Below are 25,322 nucleotides of genomic sequence, written 5' to 3' on the forward strand. Positions count from 1 at the left end.
GACTAAGGGGATATAGTAAAAATCTATGTTCAAAATTTAGATGGATCAGTTCGTTTCCTCCCTTTGCCCCCCATTAAGACTGTTACTCACTGACAATACAGTTGGGTTAGTATCTGCTTGCATTTAGTTTTAGGATGTTTCTCCCTCATCCTTTTTAAAAAAAATTTTTTTTTTTTTTTTTTTGAGACAGAGTCTCGCTCGGTTGCCCGGGCTGGAGTGCAGTGGCCGGATCTCAGCTCACTGCAAGCTCCGCCTCCCGGGTTTATGCCATTCTCCTGCCTCAGCCTCCCGAGTAGCTGGGACTACAGGACTACACCTCGCCCGGCTAGTTTTTAGTATTTTTTAGTAGAGACGGGGTTTCACCATGTTAGCCAGGATGGTCTCAATCTCCTGACCTCGTGATCCGCCCGTCTCGGCCTCCCAAAGTGCTGGGATTACAGGCTTGAGCCACCGCGCCCGGCCGTTAAAAAATTTTTTTAAATACGTAGAACGTTAACATGCGTCTCCAAGTCCAAACTGTATTAAAATGTATAATCAAAGAATGGACACTTTCCCCTACCTCCCCCTCGTAGGTAACCAATTTCAGTGCTTACTGATTTATCCTTACTGTGTTTCTTTTCTACAAATGTAAGAAGATACATGTGTGCTTTCTTATTTATCCATTTTACTTACACAAAAATAACACACTATACTTATGTTTCTGCAACTCTGCTTTTTTTCATTATTAGTTCATACTGACTTCATTTTTTCTACTGAATTTCACTGTGAAGTCTAATATGTATTAATATCCTTTGTTAATACTATGAAAGCAGCCTTAAAATCTAAAGCTTGATATGGCTTTCTTTTATAAACTGAACAAAAAACTCTAAATTGTAAAAGGTTAACAGAAGAGCAGGGATTCTAGTCCAAATTATTCACATTTCATAGGCAAAAGAAACTGAGATTAAGAATTAACAGTCTCAAAGTCACAAAGTTCAGTATAAAATATACACGTCACAAATATTAAGCATTGAACAAAATGCTAAACACTCAAGAAACAGACAAATTTTTAAAAAATCTTTCTACCTTCAAGAGAGCTACATGAATAAATGTCAATAGAGTGAGTGCCACATTCAGTGACAAACAGGTATGTAATTTACTAATATAATAAAGGAGAGAGCAAATAAGACTTTTGTTTGATTATTATTAATTGATTTCAAGTCTGTTAATGTTTTTGGGATAGAGGGTACACGGTATGAAAGAACAGGACATCAAATTTGCATAAAACCACAAGGAGTTAGACTAGATTAAGCAAAGGGCATTTGTAAGAAAATGAAAAACAAACAAACAAACAAACAAAAAACTACCATACAGGTAGGTAGAGGTCAGATTCCAAGACAAACAGAGTTAATTTTAAATGTGATGAGAAGCCATCATGAGTTGTATTCTGGCTTTGCTACTGTGTGATCTTGGAAAGGCCATTTGACTTCTCTATGTCTAACTGTAAAATAAGGACGATAATAATAACATATATGTTATGTGGCTATTCTGAAGAATAAACACATTGATGTGTGTAAAACTAAGTGCCAAGCACATTTAAAGTACTCTAAAAACAGTACCCAGTATTTCAGCTCTAACATTCCATGGTTCTAATATCTATAAAGCACTTCTAAAAACGAAATATGTAATATTATTTGAAGATTATAATCTCTGCTAAGCAAAGATAAATATGCTTTACAACTCAAGGGACATCACAGTAAGTGCAATGGATTTACTGACAGGATGCTTTGTTGTCTGTGGGGCTTCTGACTACAGAGAGAAACACTGACTTTCTGTGCTTTTTTAAAGTTCGTTTCATTAAATGTTTACATGTTATTTAGAAATAAACAGTTAGGTATCTAGGCAACAATTTATATTCCTTTGGGTTCAACTATGAGAATAAAAGACGAAACAGAAAATACACTAGAATCATTAGAAACAATTCAGAGCAAAGAAGCCTATGACCACTGCTTCTTCCCCCCAGAGGCATAAACACAGTTTATGTCAACCACACACTGCTTAGAGACTATGCTAATAGTCATGGGCAATTTAACAAAAAAATTTAGAATGAAAGAGTAGCAGAAAATGAAAATAACCAAGAAAAGATGAAAGAGGGACTATAGTTAACCAACCCTGGAATCACCCAACTGTACTTCTCATTATATGAGATGACAAAATCTTTCCTGTTTTGATTAGCCTCTCTGTTACTTGCAGCAGAAAGCATCCTGATACATACACGCTGAAAATCTAAGAGCTGATTATAATGTTTCCAAAAGGACAAGGAGATTACAGATCATTCAAAAATGTTTTAGTAGGTCACTTTCATATCAAGTCATAAATATTCTTTCTCTGAACTGTCATTTCATCTTATAATTTCTATTCGAGCCATAAAAACTTTACTAATAACATATCTCAAGTTCCGAGACCAAAATCATCTAAATCAAAAGGCCAAATGATACTGAAGGCTAGAAATAGAAAGCAAAGATATCTCACAAATAAATACAGACCATACCAAAAAAAAAACCACACATATGGCCTTAAAAATGAAACTTCTCATACAGTTCTGAAGTTGACTGTTTCTGATATGCTATAGGTAACTCAATATGGCAGTCTTTCTAAGAAAAAATGATATGTGAGTTAAGTCCTCAAAAAATGCTGAACAGCAGCAGTGCTGGGTGACAGAAGATAGCATTCAAAGAAGAGCAAGCAATTCTTGTAAGATACATAGATCATAATCATATGAAAAAAGACAAATTAATAAATGACTGGAACAAAGACAAGGCAGGAGACAGTGGAAGAGTAACATGTTGATTTGGCTTCCTAAAATCAAAAGCACCTTGTAAGACTGCTTAAAAATTCTCTCACATCCAGCCAACCAATCAAAACCCAATTATCTGTTTCAGACAGGTTCTGCAAGCATCAGGAGATAGGCTTTTTCTTACTGTAATAAGAAGCCCCATGGCCACAGCTCTCAATGGTGTACCCATCGACCGAAAGAAAACCAAGTATAACATTACAGGTATTCAGTACCCAAAAGATGTCCCTTGTCATCAACTGTCAGTAAAAAGGTGGAAGGCACACGATAGGTGATATATATATTTTAGTATATACCTAAGATTAGATCTCTCTGTAAAGGGCTTACTGAAAACCGAGTATTCCAAAAACCAGATCCCGAAGGAGCTACACTGTTAATACTATGCTTAATTGCCTCTCACTACTTTTTAGTAGGCAGTAGAAAGTACTGGTAAGATAAGTCTGAACTCTGATGCTAAAAGAAGCCAATATTTAAGATGCGTTATACTATGTCACCTCATTGACTTCATTTCCGTTTGTCTTCTCAAAACTAAGGAAGAAACAGGAGAAATTTAAAGGATGGAGTGAATACAGCAAGATTAAGATGCAGTCCTATACAAATGCTAACAATTAACTGACCAAAAAAACCTAGTCAAGATATCAATACTGTAATTTTGTCTAATTTATTCACAGATATTATAAAATGGATACATATTTCCTCGAAAATATTTTCTCATTTTATCTTTTCTAACAATAAAGAAGTCTTTACTTTGTATACATGTAAAATATCTATTATTTATTTTTAAGTATTTCAATTTTCTCAGCTGTTTGTTCTCTAAGTTCAGTCTATAAGTTTAAACATTGAGATCTAATTTTTTTTTAAGAACGAGACTGACTGTGGTTTGACATTTGAGAACCTAATTGTGTTCCCCAGCGAAATTTTCTTATTTTTAAGTCAACACAGTTTTTATTTTTAAGTAGTGTAACATAAAAGAGTCCATTTTGAATCCAAGTTCCACTAAATAGCTACTAGTGATCTTGACCAAGTCACTTACTTGCTCAGCCAGTTTCTTCATTTTTAAAATGAGGCAAAAACCATACTTCACAGGCCATGTAAATGTTGATGTAAATAAGAAACTGTATCAAATTATTTATGGTACAATGTGCAGTATACACAGGTCTTCTGTAGAAGTTCAATACTTCTACGGAAGTTCAAACAAACGGTTTCTCAGTCATTCTGTTTTGTTTGGTTGGTTGGTTCAAATTTCACAGAGAAGTGGCACATGGTAGTGGTTAACAGGACAGGTTCTGTAGCATGCCCGCCTAGATTCAAACCTCAGCTCCACCACTTACTACATGTGTTGCCTTGAGGAAGTTACTCAATTTCTCTAGGCTTCAGATGCCAACTCTTTAAAATACTGGACTAATGATAATGCTCATAAGCTTGTAAAGATTGAGAGATAACACACATAAAGTATTTGGCCTAGTAATCTGCACATGTGCTCAATAATGTTAGTCATTATTATTACCATTACTTAATATTAAAAACTGTAAAATAATGCAATAACCATTACCTAATAAAGTGATAATCATACTTAATATTAAAAACTGTAAATAAACAAGAATAAAAACACTCACAACACATGCACTCAAGTTGCTGTGAAGTCTGCATAAAAGACAAATACCAGAAACTCAGCTTATCAGCCTACTGCAAAGGTCTCAGCCAGAGCTACATCACTACCCTAACTGGCTATATCCAACCACATTCTCAGCTACTCAACTTAGATATCCCACAGGTATCTCAAAACCCAACATTTTCTTAAACCAAACACACCCAGCCTATTCCTTTTCTGTACCAGCCACTGTTCACCTTTAGCCTAAGCATTGCAACAGCCCCCTAACTGGTCTCAGCAGGCACTTTTATTTCCCTCCAATGCAATTTCCTCATTTCATTACAGCAACCTTTTAACATGCCAATATAATCGTGTCACTTATCACTGTTCTTAAAAGCCCAAGCCTTTAACACGGCCTAGAAGGCCCTGCCTTATCCTGTCACTCCTCTACTCAAGGAACTCCTCATTCCATGCCACGCTTCCTCTTGTCCAGCAAGATTCTTGACACAGGCTGTTACGTACTTAGAAAGCTCTTAACTCCTTTCTGTTTCAGGGCCTTCACACATACTACCACCTTGCTTTCTCTCAGTAGGTCTTATCCCAAGCCCTTCTCCTCACTGACAGTCCTATCCATCCTTTGTGTCTCAGTATTACCATTATTTCCCCAATGAAATGTTCCCTAACATCCAAACTATGTTAGGATTTTTAATACTTTCCTAACAGACTGTACTTCTCTCTTACAGCATTTACCTCAACTGTAATTACTTCCTTATACAATTAAATGTTTAATTTCTTTTCCCCCAACCAAACTGTAACCAAGGGAGAAGATCAAGTCTGTTGTATTTACTCCTATAACCTCAGCTGCTACCATAGTTGCTTAACGAATGAAAGCAAAAGTCAAAGTATGAGATTTCACAAGCTCAGGCTGTTGGACATTCTCTAAGAACCAATTTTTTGGAGTTATAAGTTATTGTTGGGCTTGGCACGGTGACTCATGCTTGTAATCCTGGCCTTTGGGAGAGTGAGGTGAGAGATCACTTGAGCTCAAAAGTTCAAGACCAGCCTGGGCAACATAGTGAGACCTCATCTCTAAAAAAAAAAAAAAAAAAAAAAAAAAAAAAGAAGTTATTCTTCACTGAACTGCAGAAGGGAAGGTAACTTAATATTAAATATCTTCTACATTTATCGGTAGCTGTGTTAGACCTTAATATATATTATCTCATGTAACAGTAAGAGTAACCCTGTGAGGTAGATGGCATCTGTTCCACCTCCTGAATGAAGCAACTGCAAGTCAAAACAATTAGTACTCACCCTAAGTCATACAAGGAGACAGAATTGAAATTTTGGTGCTAATATCATGTCTTTTTCCATAATAGTACATTATCACCACTGGAACTATTTAAATCGTGGTCAAAAATGTCACTGATGTGATAAAACCTTCAAGGAGCCATCTAACTCCAATTTCATGAGTTTATGGTACTTTTCAGTAGCAGAATATTAAAACAATTTCTACTAAGTTGTGTATGGCTGCACAAGGGAAACTAGAGCATGTGGAAGGACCATTACATCGCAATAGTTACCTTTAAAAGGCAATTTATCTGATGCTACAATAGGCTGTCAAAATACAAATGCCTTGAGCAGTTATCAGCTAACTTAAGAGTTCTGACCTCCTCAAAGGTCTCCATTTCCCAATCCCTCTTGCTCTGCATATCAACACGGATAACCTTTCCCTGCCTTCCACTGATATACTGTAGTTTCAAGCATTTGCAAAGGAACTTCAGCTTTTCACTTCCCCCTACTACTCCTGCTTCAAGGTACCTTTAAAAAATGGTACCCTGAAAGAAATGACTCCTCTCAACCTCAATTATTAAAGACTTAGAGGAATCACAATTGCTAGATTACCCACAGGGATGACCCTAGGAGGGGTGGCTGGGGGGACTGTTAAAGTGCGTATAGTTTAGATTGAGGTTCTCTCAGTTCCTACTGCCATTTACTATTGTTGCATAAAACAATAACTAGGCCGGGCGCGGTGGCTCAAGCCTGTAATCCCAGCACTTTGGGAGGCCGAGGCGGGTGAATCACGAGGTCAGGAGATCAAGACCATCCTGGCTAACATGGTGAAACCCCGTCTCTATTAAAAATACAAAAAACTAGCCGGGCGTGGTGGCGGGCGCCTGTAGTCCCAGCTACTCGGAGGCTGAGGCGGGAGAATGGCGTGAACCTGGGAGGCGGAGCTTGCAGTGAGCCGAGATCGCGCCACTGCACTCCAGCCTGGGCGACACAGCAAGACTCCGTCTCAAAACAAACAAACAAACAAACAAAAAAACAATAACTAGATAGTTCAATAAATGGATCAATAAAACTCACTGATTTAACGCAGTGGTTCTCAATTTAAAAGGATACCGGATTCAAATGAGGAACTAAAACATATACTCTGCATGCACAAACTTGCCCTAGACCCACAATAAAACTATCAAATCATAATTGAGACTAATATCCAAGCAAGAGTACTTTTTAAAAGCTCCACAGATTATGATGATGTACATCTTCAATTCACAGCCTGTTTTATTATATTACAATATTAAACTCCTTATTCAAACACTGATTGGCTATGTGCAAGAGTGAAGTAGCAAAATCATACAAATGAATCAACTCCTGACTGTATTATATCTACGCACTGCAATTTATATACACATTTATGTCCTTCATTTCCACAGAAAAGTATCTCTCCCGTTTCCTTGAATTACATGGTTTTCTTGGTCTTTTCCTTTTTTTTTTTTCACTTGCTAAAGAATACAAGAAGAATTTTATATTCTTCACATTTCTGAAGGAAAAATAGTTTCAACACACCAAAGTAGGGAGAACATACATTCTGCTTTACCTGAGACAGGTAAATCCCAGTTTATGTCTATTATGCAGGTGTAATTATTAAGTAAGACCCTTTACTGTCTAAAGTATCCAGGTTTGATAGCAGTAGTTTATTAGAAGCATACCACTGTTCTCCTTTTCTTATTTTTCAGAGACAGGGTTTCCACTCAGTTATCCAGATTGGAATGCAATCGTAGCTCACCCAGGCTCAAGGAACCCTCTCATCTCAGCTCCTCTCCCCTGCCCCTGACTCTAATTTTAAAAAAAAAAATTTTTGAAGAAACAGGGTCTCACTGTGTTATTCAGGGTGGTGTCTTCAATTCTATATGATTTTCAAATTGAATTTAAATATGGTATTTGAATGGCATTCATATACCGTGAAACTTACCTTTTTAAAGTGTATAATTCAGTGTTTTTTGTTTGTTTTTGGAGAAGAGTCTCTCTCTGTCGCCCAGGATGGAGTGCAGCAGCACGATCTCGGCTCACTGCAAGCTCCGCCTCCCGGGTTCACGCCATTCTCCTGCCTCAGCCTCCCGAGTAGCTAGCTGGGACTATAGGCGCCCGCCACCACGCCCAGCTAATTTTTTTTGTATTCTTTAGTAGAGATGGGGTTTCACCCTGTTAGCCAGGATGGTCTGATCTCCTGACCTCGTGATCCACCCGCCTCGGCCTCCCAAAGTGCTGTAATTACAGGCGTGAGCCACAGTGCCCAGCCCAGCGTTTTTTTTTAAATCGTATTCACAAAGCAGTGTAACTGTTACCACTATCTAATTATAGAACATTTTTATCATCCCAAAAAGAAATTTGACATTCATTAGCAGGTATTCCCCATTCCTTCCTCTCCCTAGTCCCCAGCAAATACTAATCTACTTTCTGTCTCTATGTAATTTGCCTATTCTGGAAATATAAAATTATACAATCTGTAGCTTTTTGTGTCTGGCTTCTCTCACTTAACATGATGTTTTCAAGGTTCATCTGGGTTATAACATTAATCAGTACTTCATCCTTTTTTGGCTGAATAATATTGTACTGTATGGATACACCACATTTCATTTACCCATTCAACAGGTGATGGGCATTTGAGTTGATTCCACTTTGACTATTATGAATAATGCTGCTATGAATAATGGTGCACAAGTTTTTGTGCAGACATATACTTTAAATTCTCCCAGATATATTTCCAGGAGCAGAACTGCTGGGTCATATGTTAACAATATTTAACTTTTGGAGGAACTGCCAGACTACCCTCTAAGGAGTCTGAAGCATTTCGCATTCCCACCAGCAAAGCATGAGGATACCAATTTCTCCACATTCTCTCCAATACTTGTTATTTTCTGTCCTTTTTTATTATGCCATCATGGTGGATGTGAAGTGGTATCCTGTTGTGGTTTTATGTTGTGGTTTTAACTCTGCATTTCCATAACAATTAATAACATTAAGCATCTTTTCATGTGCCTATTGGTCATTTACTTATCTTCTTCAGAGAAAATCCTTTTTGAAGTTGGGTTTACTGTCTTTTCATTGCTGAGATATAGGAGTTCTTATATTCTGGATACTAACACTTACAAACATGTGATCTGTAAATACCTTCTCCCACTCATCAATTTTTTTTTGTTTTATTTTGTTTTGTTTTTGAGACAGAGTCTTGTTCTGTCACCCAGGCTGGAGTGCAGTAGCACATTCGCAGCTCACTGCAACCTCCACCTCCCAGGTTCAAATGATGCTCCTGCCTCAGCCTCCTGAGTAGCTGGGATTACAAGTGTCTGCCACCATGCCTGGCTAATTTCTGTATTTTTAGTAGGGATGGGGTTTCACCATGTTGACCAGGTTGGTCTCGAACCCCTGACCTCAAGTGATCCGCCCACCCCGGCCTCCCAAAGTGCTGGGATTATAGGCATAAGCCAACGCACCTGGCCTCATTTTCTTGATAGTGTCCCTAGAAGCAAAATGTTTTTAATTTTGCTGAAGTCCAATTTACCTATTTCCTCTTTGGTTATTTCTAAGAAATCATCGCCAAATTCAGGATCATGAAGACTTAGCCTACACAGTTTTAGCTCTTACATTAAGTATTTGATCCACTTTGAGCAAATTCTTGTATATGGTGTTAGGGGTATGAACACCATTTGTTAAAAAAGCTATTTCCCTCCATTGAACTGTCTTGGCATCATTGTAAAAAAAGAAAAATTTTTTAATTAAAAAAAAATCAATTGGCCATAAATGCAAGGGTTTATTTCTAGACTCTTAATTCTGTTCCATTGATTTGTTTATCCTTATGCCAGTAACATACTGTCTAGGTTACAGTAGCTTTGTAGTAAATTCTCAAATTCAAAAGTGGGAGGCCTCCAACTTTATTCTTTTTAAAGATTGTTTTGGCTATTCTAGGTATCTTCAATTTTTGTATGAATTTGAGGATCAGTTTGTCAATTTCTGGCAGCGGGAGAAGACCAGCTGGACTTTGACAGGAATTGTGTTAAATATGCTGATTTGGGATTACTGCAATCTTACCAAGATTAAATCTGCCAATCAATAAAGATGGTACATCTTTGCATTTATTTAGGTCTTCTTTAATTTCTGTCAATGATGCTTTCTAGTTTTCAATGTACAGGTGCTCTGTGTCTTTTGTGAAATTTATTCCTAAGAACTGCATTATTTTGATAATACTATAATTTTTGTAATTTCATTTTTGGATTGTTCACTGCCAGTGTTCTATACGATTCTTGATTTCAAACACTTTCAGTAATATAAAAGAAGGTTAATTAAAAATCTTTACTGTATTTAAATATGATACCCTGGGTCCTCTAAATAGTATCTACTAGAAGGAAAAAAATTGATCTAAATAAGTAAGAAATCCAAGTGGCTGTCTACTTTGCTAAAAAATTATGAAAAACCAGAATCAAGAAATGCCAGGTAACTTTAATCCCAATTTTAATATGAGACAACGCAACTACATTCCACACACAAAAATGCCATATATTTTCTTATAAAATACATAAATAAAAAACCCACTCATACTGTATACTCTCTTTGTCATGCTTGAGGTGAATTATCCTATAATTTGTAACACAATGGCAGACTCTTTACCCTTATGGAATTATCTTCTAATTACTTTCAATATAAGAAAACTTTTCTTTGTTCCCACTAACCTAATACGTTTTAATTAATGTTTACAATTAAATCCAGGCAAAATTTCAAATTCTAAATTAGCCTGAGATTATCATAAGCTATTATTTTATGGAAAATGACTAAGGTATTCCATTTGAGCCTGAATTGTACATGCTATATTATCATATGTTTTAAAAATACAACATTATGTTATATGAACACAATCACAGCTATAAAGAAATTATTCGATAACAAAAACATAAACTGTACTTGAATATAAAGCTCATAGACTTAATGGTCATTACTTGAAAGTGCAGTTTGGCTTTACGCAACTTTCATAAAGGCAGAACATACCCTACAAATACACTAATTTTATGAAGTTCTGAATTCAATTAGGTTATTATACATTTTTAGGTAAATTCAAAAATACTAACATCTGATTCAAGAAATAGGATCAATAAAAGTACAAAAATTCAGACAGCATTGAGAAAAACAATCTCATACTAACTAGAAGAGAGCAAGAAATCACTATGACCCAAAGCCATTATGAACAATGTTGTGCCATGCACATGGGCCTGGGGCCAAGAGTAAGCAGGTGGGGTCTGAAAGACAACTTGTCTTCCACTTTCTAACACCCTAACCCTAGCAGAAGCCACTATTTACTTAAAATCAGAGGGGCCTTTTCCAACTTTGCAAAGACTAGCTGGGGTCTAGCTACGATACCTGTAAACTATCTACTTGTTAGAAAAGTTAAGACAACTGAAATACTGAATATTGATTGGTACCTTTGCCTAAAATCAAAACAACAAAATAGCACTTTTTCTTTTCTTTTTTTTTTTTTTTTTTGAGATGGAGTTTCACTCTTATTGCCCAGGCTGGATTCCAATGGTATGATCTCAACTCACTGCAACTTCCACATCCCAGGTTCAAGTGATTCTCCTGCCTCAGCCTCCCAAGTAGTGGGGATTACAGGCACCTGCCACCACACCCAGCTAACTTTTTGTATTTTTAGTAGAGACGGGGTTTCACCATGTTGGCCAGGCTGGGTCTCGAACTCCTGACCTCAGGTGATCCACCCACCTCGGCCTCCCCAAGTGCTGGCATTACAGGCGTGAGCCATCACGCTCGCCCAAAACATCACTTTTTATCATGTGTTTATTTATTATGTTTTAGGTAAAATAGTCAATACACCAAAATAAAAACAGGATGGGAGGAGGGGAGAAATCACCTAAAAACCTAAAACATGGTTTAAAAGATGGCATCTTTTAATTTGGCTTTCTCTGATTAATAACAAGTTACATATTTTTGTATGCTTCCACACAGTGTTTTTAGATTAGAGATGTTCAAAGCTGAATGGGGAAAAACAAAAGACGCTTAGGGGTAAACTGTTCACAGCCTATTCCTATTAGACTCTATTCCTATTAGTGAAGTATGCAACATGTTTTACACAATGAATAGCAAATACAGTGCAAGTACCTTACATTCACAGTGAAATTAACTAATTTGATTAAAACTGGAAGCAATTTTTTTTGTAATGTCAATAATCACTCCCTTCACTTAACTGCAGAAGTTGTTCAGAGTTTTTTTAAGTTGGGCCTCCTTAAACAGGACATACGATTATTTTTTAGGTTGGGCCTCCTTAAACAGGACATACGATTATTTTAAAACTGTATAAACCATTAGTTGATCATGGTAAATCATCCAAACTACTAACTTCAAAATTTTTATCTGGATGACCAGTCTATAAAATATCAAATATCAATGAATTATAATTTGATTTTCAGTGATTCGTCTTTTACTACCTCAATTCATTTCTATAAAACACAGCAAGACTATGGCACAAAACTCCTGCAGGAGATTATAAGAATTGAAGATATAATCACAGGGCACCTTGAACTCCTTAGAGATAAGCATAATATTATGAAAATCATTAGAAAGGAGACTTTGTAAACTGTCCCTGTTAAGAGGAGAGCCCCTCCATCCATGGTCTTTCATTCTCAGATTAATTACACCTACATAAAGAACAATGTCCTGTCTTCACATGGGACACAAAAGAGAAATAAAGGATACAGCAAGGCAAGGCATAGAAATGAAAATGAGATTCTAATCCTCTACCACCAACAACTCACTCTCAAAATTAATGCTCCCTCATTTGTAAAATGCAGATACTTATGCCTATCTCAAATACTTCTCAGGATGTCATAACTACTGTGAAAAAAAAGTTTTACAAATAATTAAATCATACAAAAAGATGAATTATCATTACTAGAAATAATCTCGGTTCTCTACATTATGATTCAAATATCAAATACATTAAAACATTTTAACCTCATATCATCTGAATCAAACCTGTGTATAAATGCTGCTCTAAGTCTAACCTTATCTGTATTTATTCAGTAAAATATGATTTTGAGTATACATCAAAGATGTAAAAATACATAAAACAAAAATTCGCAATTCAAGGACTGATTACAAACTCAAGTTACAATTCAGATCTAAGAGAATATGAGCACTCCTAAAATCACCCACTATTCAACAATCATTAAATCCCTCCTCCACCACACCTAGGAGTCAACTATTTTCCTGATTCTTGTGGTAGCAATTCTCTTCTGTCTTTTTTGTTGTTACTCATTTTCTGTTTCATGGCATAAGCACAGATCCCTAAACATCATGGCTTATTTTACCTGTTTTATTTCTGCATATTTTGTTTTGATTTTATATCAGTGGACTCACACATAATGTGTGATTTCTGGCTTCATTTGAGAAACATTTTGTGATATTTATCTGTAGCTGTAGTTCTTCCATTTTTACAGCTGTAAAGTACTCCATTGTATGAGTGTATCACGATTTTATTTATGTAGCCAACTATGATGAACATCATATTGAGTTTGAGGCTATTACAAACAGCTACCAACGTTCTTTAATACATCTCTCTACATACATGTACATGTATTAGTCAAGTGTATACCCATGAAAAGAAATCAATGGGTCACAAGGTATGTAAATGTGAAGATGTTTCTTAAAGTGGCTGAGTTCCCATAACCTAACACCCTCTCAAAAACTTGTACTATAAATTCCTTTTTAAAATTTCAGCCATTCTAGTGGGCATATGATGGAGCCTCTTTGTAGTTGTAATTTGCATTTCCCAGGTTATTAATAAGGTTAAGCACTTTTTTTCCCACATTTCTTAAATATCTGAATTTCTTTTGTGAAGTATTTTTCATGTCTCTTGCCCATTTTTCTATTGCATTGTCTCTGTCACATTGATTTGTAGAAGCGCTTTGAACATTCTGATACATGTCTTTTGTCTGTTAAAGGTACTGCAAATATCTTAGCTCTGGCTTGCCTCCCTTTTCTTAATGGTGACTTTGCAGGAACAAAATTTCTTAATTTTAAGGTAGTCAAAATTATCAATTTTTTAATATTTGCCATTTTTACTTTTTTTAAGAAATATTTTCCTGGCCAAAGAGCATGAACCTGTTCATCTATGTTAGTGTCCACAAGTTCCAGTTTTGTCTTTCATGTTGAAATATATAAATCATCCTTAAACTGATTTTTGCATATGGTATGGAACATAAGTCATTTCTTTCCATATAGATTATCACTTGTTCCAGGATGATTTATTGAATAATTCTTTCCCTACTATTCTAAAGTGTGTGTTTTGTCATAAAGCAAGTGTCCGTGTACATGTGAACCCTTTTCCAGGCATTTAATTTATTTTGTTTTTATACTTGTGGTTTTATTTCACGAAATTAATGACTGTAGATTTATGTAAGTTTTTAATAGAGAAAGTTCTTCCACTTTGATCTTCTTTCAAGACTACTTTAGCTATTCTCGGGTCACAAAATTTCCTTTAAAACCCAACACAGGGCGTGATCTCGGCTCACTACGTCTGCCTCCCAGGCTCAAGTGATCCTCCCACCTCAGCCTGCTGGGTGGCTGCGACTACAGGCCTGTGCCACCGTACCTGGCTAATTTTGTATTTTTTGTAGAGACAAGGTTTTGCCGTGTTGCCCAAGCTGGTCTCAAACTCCTAGGCTCAGGCGATCCACCCATCTTCGGCCTCCCAAGGTGTTGACATTACAGACATGAGACACTGCACCCAGCCTTTTTTTTTTTTTTTTTAACCTGCGAGAATCTAAAAAGTACTGTAAAGTTCCTTAGACCCTGAGCCAAGAATCCTACAAAAAAAAAGCATACCAATTTACTTGTTCATGCTTTATGTACAAGGTTTACCTTTCAGGCATAAAGAAGAATGTAATGTCTGTAAATGTGCTGAACAAATCTAAGCTTTCAACACTTGGTAGCTTGGATGTTCACCTTGCACGATACAGTTCAACTTTGGAAGTTGTGATAGGCAGAATAATTACACAGGAAAGATAACCATATCCTAAATTGCCAGAACCTGTGAATATGTTACATTACATAGAAAACGTGAATTAAGGTTGCAGATGGAATTAAAGTTGGTAATCATTTGTCCTTAAAATAGGTAAATTAATTTGGATTATCTGGGTTGGCTCAAAGTGAACACATCTTTAAAAGTGGAACAGAGGCAGGACACAGCGGTTCACACCTACAATCCCAGCACTTTGGGAGACCAAGGCAGCCAGATCACTTGATGTCAGGAGTTCGAGACCAGCCTGGCCAACATAGCAAAACTCCGTCTCTACTCAATAAACCAAAAAAAAAAAAAAAAAGCTGGGTGTGGTGATGCGTGACTGTAGTCCCAGCTACTTGGGAGGATGAGGCACGAGAACAGCTTGAACCTGGGAGGTGGAGGTTGCAGTGAGCAGAGATTGCACCAGTGTACTCCAGGATCGGTGACAGAGCAAGATTCTGTCTCCACAAAAAAAAAAAAAGAAACAAAAACAAAATAACAAAACACAAAAACAGACAAATAACAAAACTTTTGGAATATTGATTGGGATTACTTTGAATTGAGAATAATCCTCAGAACAGCATGGAGTATAGCCCTCAAAAGGATATAACCTTAACAGGCAGTAAATTAACCCCACAATAAAGGCTTCTCTGGACCAACACTGACAAGCTTAAACAAAAAGATTCAGCTGATACCAATCTATATATGTACAAAAAGTCCAACACTATATAGAAGATACAAACAACAACAACAACAACAACAAAAACCCTTCACCCAACAATGTCAAATCACAATGTCTAGCATCCAAACATTACAGGGAATGAGAAGAGGCAAAAAAATGTGGCCCATGTAATAAAAGTCAATCAATATGAAGAGATCCAAAAATGATAAAGTTAATGGAACTGACAAGGGCATTAAAAAATCATTATAAATAAACCTACTATGTTACAGAAGAGAAAGAAAAATAAGAACATGAGGAGAATAATGAAGAAATAAAACTTCCAGAGATGAAAAATGATTTTCAGAAATTAAAAACACCTTGGATGGGATTATTCACTGCAGAAGAAAAGATCAGTGCACTTGAAGGCATGGTACTATTAACCAACCAATAAAGCACAGAAAGAAAAAAATGAAAAACAAAAGCAGTATCAGTGCCAAGAGAGACAATATTTCAAATACATAACTAAAATTACAGGGGAAACAAAAACAAAAACATTTGAAGAAATAGTGGCCAACATTTCCAAATATGGTTTTAAACAATAAACTAAAAAATCTAGGCGGCATTATTGCAAAGAAAACCATACAAGGCCCATCATAATCAAATGACTAAAGCCCAGTAATAAAGTCTTAAGAGTAGCCAAAGAAAATAGAAAACTTACATACAGGGAACAAAAGGTAAGAACAGCAGACTTTTTGTCAGAAACTATGCAAACTATTTCACAAACTATTTCACAAAATTTAACAGTGACAAAGACCTAATTCATCAAGAAAATGTAAAAACCCTTATTACGCATGCACCTAATAATAACACAGCCTCCAAACATGTGACCCAGTAAAAGGAAAAATAAATCCACAATTAAAGTTGAATATTTGAACACTCCTCTCTCAGAAATTATTGAAACAAATAGAAAATCAAAAGGGACACAGAAGTCTTAAAGAACACTATCAACCAATTTGACCTAGTTAATGAACATCTTTAGAAAACTCCACTTAGCACATTCTTCTTAAGTACATACAAAACATTTACTAACACTGGCTGGGCATGGAGGCTCACAACTGTAATCCCAGCACTTTGGGAGGCCAAAGCAGACAGATCACTTGAGGTCAGCAGTTCAAGACCAGCCTGGTCAACATGGCAAAACCCCATCTCTACCAAAAACACACACACACAAAAACAAATTAGCCAGGTGTGATGGCCGCATGCCTGCAGTCCCAGCTAATCAGGAGGCTGAGGTCAGAGGACTGCTTGTACCCAGGAGGTGGAGGTTGTAGTGAGCCAAGATCATGCTACTGCACTCCAGTCTCGGTAACAGAGTGAGACTGTCTTTAAAAAAATAAAAAAAAAATTTACTAACACAGACCACCACAACTGTGCCTTACAATAAATCTCAACAAGTTGACAAGAACTTACATCACACAAAGTATGTTCTTGGACTACAGTAGAATTAAATTAGAGACCTCTAAGAGAAAGAAATCTGGAAAATTAACAAAATATTTGAAAATTACATGGGTCAAGGAAAAAAAATCACAGTGGAAATTTTAAAATACTCTGAACTCCATGTAAATGAATATACAACATTACTAACTTTGTAGGATGCAAAACAAAGGAAAATTAAAAGATTAAATACTCTTAGAAAAAGAAGGAGGTTTCCAAATATCAGGAACAAAAAAGGGGATAGCACTACAGATTCTTCAAATGTAAAAGAATAGAGATTCTAAAATACAACTTCGTGCCAATAAATTAGACAACTTACATAAAATAGACAAATTCCTTGAAAAACAAACAACTAAAGCTTATTTAACAAGAATTAACATAAATCCAAACAGCCCTGTATCAGTTAAAGAAACTGAATTCATAGTTTTGTTACACTAGGTAGCTAGTCAGACATGAGCAGGGCAGGAGAAGCTCCCCATCCCCCCAAACACACACACACACCAGGAATGTCAGGCAACCACCAGCTGATGGTCAGGCAATTGTTAAACTGTCTCTCTAAAATGATAATTGGTCGCGGCTCATGCCAGTGAAAGGCAGTCTCCCAACAGATAGAAAACACCTGAAGCCGGTAATCAGCAGCTTCCCTATAACATCTCAGGAGTTGGACGAGTGGGCTCCAGCATGTACAGTAAGAGGCAAAATGGTGGCGTTTAACTGGTATATGACCTCCTAGGGCATTGGACTGGTAAGGGAAGAATACTTCAAGGAAACCTGCATACGACTTCAGTAAACACACTGCACAGGCTCCCCTCCCAAGCGCTAGGCCACTGTGAATGCAGACAGCCCATCCCAAGGGAAGAATCAGGGCAGAAGGGACACAAGACCCCAGAAGTATGCCAACATATAAAACCCTGAGTCAAAAGTCAAATCGCGCACTGATCTCTCAAGTTGCCCACTTGGCCCTCTTCCAGGTATTCTTTACTTCCTTTCATTTCTGTTCTAAAGCTTTTTAATAAACTTTCACTCCTGCTCTAAAACTTGCCTCGGGCTCTCCTTCTGCCTTATGCCCCTCAGTCGAATTCTTTCTTCTGAGAAGGCAAGAACTGAGGTTGCTGCAGACCCATGCAGATTCACCGCCGGTAACAGTTTAAAACCTTCCCACAAAGAACCTCCAGGTCCAGAGGTCTTCATTGGTGAATTCTACCAAACACCTAAAGAAGAAATAACATCAATTCTATGCAAAGTCTTCAAGAACAAGAAATTTTAACTCATTCTATGAGACCAGCATTACCCTGACACACACACACACACACACACACACACGCACAAAAGCAGACAAAAACTACAATCCAATGCCTTCTACGAATGTAGACTTTTTAAAAGAGTCAACGCAATTTTAGCCAGTGAATCCAGCAATATACAAAAAGTGTAACACATCATGACCAAGTGATAACATCCTAAGAACACATGAATGGTTGGTTCAATATTTAAAATCAAAAATATAACTGACATGTGCATAGACAAACAGGAAGAGAGGTAGGTGACCATGTCGATAGATGCAGAAAAAACATTCGACCAAAATTCAACACCTATTCATGAAAAGGAGAAGGGGGAAAGAAAAAAAAACAACCTCTTGCCAAGAGCTAGTGAAAAACTTAGTTTTCCACCTAAGATCAGAAGTAAGGCAAGGATGTTAGTTCTCACCACTTCTATTCAACATTGCACTGGGACTACCAACCAGTGTAATAAAGCAAGCAAAAGTAATAAAAGGTGCATAAATTTAAAAGGAGGAAACAAGATAGTCTTTATTCACAGAGAAGATAATGGTCTACACAGACTATTTGAAGAAATCTACAAAAAAGCCACTAGCACTAATAATTAATTTAGCAATATTACAAATTATAAAGTTTTATATAAAAATCACCTCTACCTCTGTATACTAGCATGAATCAATTGGAAAATGATATTCTTTTAAATTCCCATTTATAATAACATAAAATTAAAATAATTAGAAATGAATTTAACAAAATATGTGTCAGACCATTACACTGAAAACTACAAGACACTGCTGAGAAAAAGTAAAGACGACTTAAATGAATAGAGGTACCAAGCTCACGCATTAATAAGATCTAATATCCTTAAGAAGTCAATTCTCCCAAATTGATCTCTAGGGTAAAAACATTCATAATCAAGATCCTGTTAGGCTTTTTTTGGAGAAATTAAAAAGCTGATTCTAAACTACATAGAAAGAAATAAAAAGGATCGAGAACAGAAGAAACAACTTTGAAATAGAAGAACTTAGAGGATTTACATTACCAGATTTTAAGACTTACTATACAGCTTCAGTAATCAAGACAATGAAGCATTGTCATAAGGATAGATACATAGATCAACAGAACAGAGTTCTGAAAAAGACCCACACATAATGGCCAATTAATTTTCAACAATGTGCCATGATAATTCAACAGGTGAAAATATAATCTTTTCCAAAAAACTGCTGGAACAATGTGATATCTATATTCAAAGAAATAAACTTCAACCCTTACCTCACACCATATACAAAAATCAATTCAAAATGGATCACTGACCTAAATGTAGTAGTCCAAAGGAGTTCTAGGACATGAAAGAAAGTCAGGAGAAATTCTGTCCAATCCCTATGACAAACCTCCAATTTCTACTGCAGCAGAATTGTAAGGAAAATCTCGAATCTGAGCTTCGCCAGTTAACATATGAATCTATTCAAAAAGAAAGGGCATTTCCAATCTAAATACTCAAGAGTTAACTCCTAAGCAAGCAGTTATTAACTCAGGCACAACCCATAGAACTATAGAAGGCCCGTCATGAAGAATAAGACACTGACTACATGCTTAGAGACCAGTAGAGGAAGCAGCACAGACGATTCCCTAAAATTTAAACACAACTCAAAATATAACATATGAAGTTATACCCACAGTCCTCACTGAGGTTCAGAGAAAGTACAGTTCTCAGCTATGGGCATGAGTGCTTTAGCTCATATCACTCAGTTTCCAGCAGTTAATGAACAAAACAAACAGATGAGAAATGTAAGTAAAATCCTTGCTTAGTATCTGTGGAGTGGGAAATTGGTTCCAGGATCCCCCATGGATACCAAAATCATAGACACTCAAGTCTCTTATATAAAAATGGTGTGGTATTTATATACAACCTACACAAATCCTCATATATTTTGAATCATCTCTAGAATATGTATAATATCTAATGCAATGTAAAATTTTTATTGGTGCGTTATTTTTTATTGTTTTGAAGTAAAGGGTATTTTTTTATCCACAGTTGGTTGATCCACAGATGAGGAACCTATGGATAGAAATGGCCAACTATAATGATGAGAAAAGAAGAAAAAGACTTACAGAAGACTAACCAAGGTTTATATTTTAAAATGAGAATTAAACTCTACTATTCCCATCCCACCTACACATACACAAGTTTTAAACTGAAGATACTTTGCATCAGTTGGATAAACAGGCCCTTTTCTCCTACTCTCCTAAACTAAAAGATTATCAATCATTAAATGGGCTGTTCTTCAGTCAAGTTATAATAAGAAAAATATATAGCCATATGAAACTGATGTCAGAATACAATACTTTAACAAAGTACTCATTTTTGTAAGTTTGTAAAATGTGATTTCTTTCTACTATTTAATTATTCAAGAAAAACAACCTCAGACCTATGTTAAGTAGCAAAAGTATTCCTGAAATGGGCAAAATAAAAATTTTTAAGATACCTTTTCCAAGATTTTTACTGACGTAATCATCAGGTTTGATCAATGATATCTAATATTTAAAATGCTAATGTTAACTTATCATAACACACTGATGAATATCCCCTAACATTTTTCAAAATTACTTCTTTTAAAATATTCTAGCATTAATATAATTCACTTCTTTTCCATTTTAAGTAGAAGGTGGAATTCAGGTAAGGTTTCACGCATGAAAACTTTTGAGGACTACACATCTTACTAAGATACTGTGAATGTTAACCTAGGCCAACGTAATTTTTTTAATCAAAATCATCTACTCCTGAGCTTTGCAAATATGAACCCATTAATTTAAGGCAGTTAATTAAAAGTCATTTAAAATGTCCACATTTTTAAAAGATTCCCTAAAATTTGCTTTTTTTTTTTGAGACGGAGTCTTGTTCTGTCACCCAGGCTGGAGTGCGGTGGCCAGATCTCAGCTCACTGCAAGCTCCGCCCCGGGTTCATGCCATTCTCCTGCCTCAGCCTCCCGAGTAGCTGGGACTACAGGCGCCCGCCACCTCGCCTGGCTAGTTTTTTGTATTTTTAGTAGAGACGGGGTTTCACCTTGTTAGCCAGGATGGTCTCGATCTCCTGACCTCGTGATCCGCCCGTCTCGGCCTCCCAAAGTGCTGGGATTACAGGCTTGAGCCACCGCGCCCGGCCAAAATTTGCTTTTTCTATTTGACCTTTCCCACGCTTCATGAGATACAGCTAGACATGTCCACGTCATCTTTCACTTGAAAATCTTTCCTCAGCTCATGTAACTCATGTCCCCCAATGCTCCCTTCATCCTATTAACTGTCTCAGTAACTACCAACTACCTACTTACTTTTTTCTTCAAATAGAGGTTAACTGATAAGAGAATATGGAAGAAGTGTGAAAGATGAAAAAATCTGAGATTATTTCAGCAGCGTCAGACAAAATGTAAGAGAAACTAAACTGCCACTACACAATATTATGCATTTCAACTGAATTTTACAAATTTCCTTAACTGGTCTAAATTAAGCCCCCCCCCCCGCCCCCAAGAAAACCTCTACAATAACTGCCATTCAATCTCACAAGAAGAGCTTGATTTTTAAAATACATTTCCATTGTATTTACTTCTTAACATAGAAAAGAAAAAATGACTTACTAGAAATGAAGTATCAGCAAAAAGTGCACTTAGATATGATCCTTGCAGAAAATTATTGTTCCTTTTCGCAAAATGCAATTCCTTAAAAAAGAAAAAAATTTGAGTGCGTTATTGCTCTTGACTCCAAAACTGAATTAAATATACAATTATACAAAATTCTAGCACTCAACACCATTCTTAGCAGAAAGCTCCACAAATACTGTTAAATGAAAATTAAAGTTTAAAAAGTCATTTGTTTTATTTGGAATAAAACAAAATGTTAGTCAACTGAGTATTTCCATTGTTACAAATCCTTTTTCTTCAGCAAGTATTACTCAAATGTTCAATAACATTCTTTGCACTGTGAGATTCAAAACTTGGTTTCCTAGGTCCCATTTTCCTATCCTCTGTATCATATGTTATACTTTATGTTTATCTGTACTGTGTGTATAGCCTATTGAACTAACTAGTTTCAATAAACTAACTTGTTTTAAATAGTTTAAAATGTTCACCATATTGCTTTCATCAAGAAAATTATGAAATAATTATGTGCTATCACCATAAAATATACCTGTATTTCAATACAATGTGTATATCCGTACTTTTCACTAGCTAGCTATCTTTTAAAGGGAACAATGAAATTAACACAAAATGACAAAAACGAACAGAATACTGATGGTTGTCCATAATTCGCATTAAGAAAGGAACACTAGTGAATACTGCTCAATGGATTAGGTGCATAAAGAATAACCCAGCCCTGCTACATTCTTGCTTGAAGATAGAGCAGGACATTCAGGTAGAAAAAAGAAAGCTATCTCTTTCCTCACTCCCATTGGCCAGGATCAATTATAATGCTAACACAATAATTTAGAAATGCATGATCAGGTGATTCAATCAATCCCCAAGTAAATCCATTTCATCAAATGAAAATAATTTCTCCAAAGAAACACCAATCTTCTGAATCTGATTCAGCAGTATTAATTATTATGACACTGATTTTGCTTCTATTCGGAAATGGACACCTCCTTTGGGGGTGGGAGGGAACAACACAAACTGCCAAGCATTCTCTTTATATTAACAAATTAGGTATTAAAAGTCCAAACTTTAAAAGACATAAAAACACATAAACAAGGCTTTTTTTTTTTTTTTCTTGCAAAGGTAAAAGGAACTTGCTTTAAAACACCAATTTCAGCTTTTAATCTAATTGTACTAAAATGCAGGAAAAAATTCCTCAAACTTAGATGCATTACCAACTTCTAAAATACAGTAATTGAAAGTGAAGCCAAAATTTAGGTATTTGGCCTATAGCAAACAAGTGATTAAACAAAAATTTGACAGTTATACATCACAGTACATATTCTCACATCAAAATGCATTCCTCAATTATATAAACGTAGTTATTGATGATGTATTTTGTACTTAGTTTTCAAGTAGTTTCTAAAAGACTATATTGTTAAAAATCCAATTTTTATAGTTCTTTTACAATAATCTATAATGAAACACACTTTCAAAAAAAAAAAAAACTAAAATATTAGTGCTGAGTCAGTTATCATCAAATTTCATATATTGAACCTTCAAATCCCACTGCTTCCGTCCATCTAAAAGGGAGACAACCCGGACCTCTAATTGCTATCCCTATCTCTCTTTACTACCCGTTGACATACATTGTTAACCTGGACAACAAGCCATTGCCAAAACTCTTAAGCTCTTTAACTTTGTTTTTACCTCCACCTGGAAATAACTTTCCCCTTTGTCTCTTAGATAGATCAAATGTCCAATTCAATGACGCGTTCTGTGATGCCATCTTCAGTACACCTTAACTATCACCATCACTCCCAGGGAGTAAAATTATTGTAGTTAGTTGTATAAGTATGAGTCTCCCCTATTATACCATATGCTTTTTTAAAAGAAGGAACTTTGTACTTTGTTCTTTTTATATCCCCAATATCTAGTCAATATCTGGCCCAGGATTCAGTATAATTCATTTGGAAAATATTTACCAAGCATCCAACATATTCCAGGCACTTTTCTAGGCGCTAGGAATCAATCCCTATCCCTATTCCTGACTTCACAGAGCTTACATTCTAGTGGGGAGACCTACAGTACAAGTGAATAAGGAATATATAACATAGGTGGTAGGTTGGTGGAAAAGTCCTTAATGAGAAAAAAAAAATTAAGCAGGGAAGGAGATTAAAACTACAGACAACATACCCAGAGAAAGCCTAATGTAGTAACAACAACTACAAGAGCAGCAGTAATACTTGAGTATTTATCATATGCTATTCAGCATACTAATTGCTTTACATGTCATTACCTGACGTAATGCCAACAACAACCTCATTATTACCCCACTACTATTCTCAAGACGCAACGCAAATACTAAAGAAGCAACTTCCCAAGGTATTCAGCTAGTAAAGTGGTGAAGCCAGGATTAGAATCCAGGAATGCTTTTAACTGCTATACATAACCACAGTTCAGTAAATGCTTTTGTTGAATAAAGAGGTGGGAAAAAAATGAATGCCTAATATAGCAAAGCAAACCTCAGTCTCTGAGGACCAGTACATTTGAGCAGGTTCAGATATATATTGTACATCAATCTCTATATGATAGAGACCATGAACAGGTAGATACCTGCTGTGAAATATTTACAATTATTGATAATTTCATAATACCTTTTAAAATATATTTAACGTTTCTATATGCCAATTACCAGAACTAAAAATTATACAATATCACACAAATCACATGGATAGAAATAATGTGATGTAATAAGAAATACATATTTGGTTTCTGCTGGAGTGGCAAGTGTCTCTTGTACGCAAGTGAAATGACTAGTGACTAAGGGGCCTTAAGTAGCTTCAATATATGTGCTGGTCATCAGAAAGACCCAGGCATGAATAGAGGGTTAATGTTTTCAGCCCCAACTCCCAACCTCTAGGGAGGGGAGAGAAGCTGAAGGTTGAGCTGATTACCAACGGTCAATGATGTATGTAATCAATCATACCTAGGTAACAAACCCTTCAAAAAAAAAGGACAGGGTTTGGAGTGCTTCCAGATTGCTGAACACGTAGACGTTCCTGGATGGTAGCATGACCAGATAGAGGATGGAAGCTCTGTGCCCCTTTCTATACACCCTACCTTATGCATCTCTTCCATCTGGTCATTCATCTACATCTTTCATAATAAATGGGTAAACATAAATAAAGTGTTTCCCTGAGTTCTGTGAGCTGCTCTAGCAAATTAATCAAACCAGAAGAAGGGGTAGGGAGAACCCCTGATTTACAGCCAACTGATCAGAAGTACAGGTCACAACCAGGGACTTGCAATTGGCATCCGAAGTGGGCCAGTCTTGTCAGGCTGAGCCCTCAACCTGTAGGATCTGATAGTATCAGGTAGATAGTATTAGAATTGAACTGAATTATAGGAAATCCAGCTGTGTACACTGGAGAACTGCTTGGTAAGTGGGAAACCCTCACACACGTTTTGGTGACTGGAGGCAAAGTATCCCG

The 25,322-nt window shown here is 36.2% G+C and overlaps 1 protein-coding gene across 17 annotated transcripts in view; it reads right to left on the bottom strand.

Moving 5' to 3' along the window:
• Positions 1-25,322, bottom strand: part of MEF2A (myocyte enhancer factor 2A) — a 162,458-nt gene that overhangs the window by 107,319 nt on the left and 29,817 nt on the right. For 10 of the 17 annotated variants that reach the window (XM_030930109.1, XM_030930094.1, XM_030930098.1 and 7 more), the window contains exon 2: positions 21,835-21,915. The exons of the other annotated variants lie outside the window; for them this stretch is intronic. The gene's annotated coding sequence lies outside the window, so the exon portion shown is untranslated. The remainder of the gene's footprint in view (positions 1-21,834; positions 21,916-25,322) is intronic. 17 annotated transcript variants of the gene reach the window in all.

This window comes from Rhinopithecus roxellana, chromosome 5 (genome assembly GCF_007565055.1).
Source record: "Rhinopithecus roxellana isolate Shanxi Qingling chromosome 5, ASM756505v1, whole genome shotgun sequence".
In the NCBI taxonomy this organism is placed as follows: domain Eukaryota; kingdom Metazoa; phylum Chordata; class Mammalia; order Primates; family Cercopithecidae; genus Rhinopithecus; species Rhinopithecus roxellana.